The following is a 2,500-nucleotide window of genomic DNA, read 5'->3' as shown; positions in this document are numbered from 1 at the left end:
ATTTCTGTTATACACTGAATGACTCGACTTGAGCTGTAAAAAAAAAAAAAAAAAAAAAAAAAAAAAAAAAATCCCACTGAATCAGGAATACAGAAAATACCCAAAAGATATACTATATGTATATATACTCTTCCTATATTAAAATAAATAAATAAAGAAACCCACCATTGTTTGTAACAATGAATTACAAAAAAAAGTACAGAAGAAAACAAGGAACTGCTAACTTTACTTACAGGAGAATATGAGATCCTATATACAGATATATATCTCCTATCTTTGGTATGGAGAGTAATGATTAAAATAATACTAATAATGATCATAATCAAACAAATCATATGTAGGAAATAATAAACATCTTAATAAACTTGCTTACCAAATCATAACAATAATTCAAAATTCCGTCAATCATCATAGCCAGTTGAACGATTCCGAAAATTTGCAAGCCAAGAAAATGGAATGAATATGGAATCTCTTGAATGAATCTGTATGAAAATAATTTCAGCTTATAAACATTTATCCAAATTTTTCATGAAAAAGTGGTACCATACTATCAATTTCTGATATCTTTATAATTTCTTTTCTTCCGAGCTAACAATAAATGACCTCAACAATAAACAACTCAGCAAAAAGAGAGAAAAAAATATAATAAAAAGACAAAACCCAAGTCAAAATCTGGCTATGATGATTGCTTTTCACAGATAGTCTGTCCACAAAATATGTCTGAATGCGAGTGGAATGATATTCGCAGAAGTGACTAGATGCAGAGGTGCCCAGTGTACACTAAATTCAAGGGCAGGAGGAAGGGAGATTCAACTATGTGTTCGGAACTAGCATACTACAATTTTTTTCTCTCAGTATTTGTAAAGTGTTGCGTTGCATTTGTTTTGTTTGGTTTGCTGTTTTGTTTCTCTCTCTATACAGTTAAATCTGCCACAATAATCTTATGATTTACAGCTTACATCACACTCATCAATGTCAATGTCCAAACGGTCTCCAAAAGTGCTAACAAATCAAAGAATTGCACAACTACTACCAGAAGATTCGAGGAAAATATTCTGAAGGATGGCAATTTTGGCATAGAAAAAAAAGTAAGATAACCATATCACGTTAAGCCTGTGCAGTAAACAAAACCCGTGGAATCAATCTTTCAATCTTGAGCAGGGGCCTGGGTGACTCTCAGTCGTGGGGGGAAAAACTCTTATCAATTCTGTGAATGTTCATGGCAGTTAGTTGCTTATGCCTTAACAAGGTTATGGTTTATTTCATCCCTATGTTTATTTAGCTAGTAATCTGTTCTTTGATATGCTGGGGTGAGCTAGCACATACCATCATGGTGCTCTGTTGTGTTTAACAGTCAAAGCATAATCAAAATAAAATCGGCTTTTCTTTTTTTGTTACGGTACCAAACAATGAAAGCATTACTAACATAAATTTTTACAGGCTATTACAAAGCAGATCTATGGAAATGAATCCCACAACGCTGTACGCCCAAATTTCCATAACACTGAATTTGTATGGCATTCTATGGCAAACATACATTTCCTATATAGGACATCATACATTTTTGTAAGTGTTTATTGGGGCACTACCTATATACATCTACACAAATACAGTCAAAGTGTAGAGATTTCTGTTCAGACATAAAACTTACCCTCACATTCTTATCTCGTTTAAGTATTGTCAGATGAGGCTAGAACCATAACATTTATAACACTTTTGCATGTTTCACCTACAATATAACCAGTTGTTTCTGTTTCCCCTCATTTGTTACTGTAGTAGTTTCATATATACAAGAAATTAAAACTTATGAAAAAAAAAAAAATCATTACTATAAACGTAACACAAAATTGGCATTTTTTTACGAGCTGTTTTTTTTCCTTTTAATACATAAAATCTCTGTATATATATATATGTTCAATTTACAGGGAAAAAAATACAGCTAACTTTTTAAAGTCTTTTTGTGTAGCACACTCTGAAGACTCAGTAAAGGTTTTATCCAATCATGAGAGTGAAATCTCAGGAACCTGTGAAGTTACTATCTTCCTAATAGTTGCTAATCTAATGTCCCCTTATTTAATGTTAGTTCAACACTGATCTTTCGAGGGTGAAGAGGCACTTCCATTGTAAACTATATGAAAATCTCTAGTGAATCCTAAGCAATAAACCTTTTTCCACATAGGTGGGAATGGAGCTACATGCCTATAAATTTCCAGGTCAGTACAAACAACCTAAAAATTCTCTATCAGTTCATAATTTATACAGAATGACTGGACATGGAGGACAGCACCAGTATTTACACATTCATGCTTTCCCATACAGGCTTGGAGACAAACTCAAAAGTTTGTAAATAAATACTCTTACAATTATGTTCATAAAACATTGAAATTGTACCATATACATCTTAGAGTGAGCAGCAATAAGACAGCCATTAACACCAGCAAATTCACATGTACAAAGTCATACCGTTGAATATACAATACAGAACTTCCACATATACACA

General features: G+C 32.6%; 1 protein-coding gene across 1 annotated transcript in view; it reads right to left on the bottom strand.

Annotated features, from left to right (window-relative positions):
* Positions 1 to 2,500, bottom strand: part of LOC122254189 (uncharacterized) — a 177,528-nt gene that overhangs the window by 731 nt on the left and 174,297 nt on the right. Inside the window, exon 12 of the mRNA XM_086551761.1 lies at positions 1 to 2,500. This exon is cut by the window's left edge and continues 731 nt beyond it; it is cut by the window's right edge and continues 201 nt beyond it. The gene's annotated coding sequence lies outside the window, so the exon portion shown is untranslated.

Source organism: Penaeus japonicus, unplaced genomic scaffold (assembly GCF_977035675.1).
Source record: "Penaeus japonicus unplaced genomic scaffold, GWHDUDI00000001_assembly GWHDUDI00000025, whole genome shotgun sequence".
NCBI classification, from domain to species: domain Eukaryota; kingdom Metazoa; phylum Arthropoda; class Malacostraca; order Decapoda; family Penaeidae; genus Penaeus; species Penaeus japonicus.
This window is presented reverse-complemented; position numbering and strand designations above follow the sequence as displayed.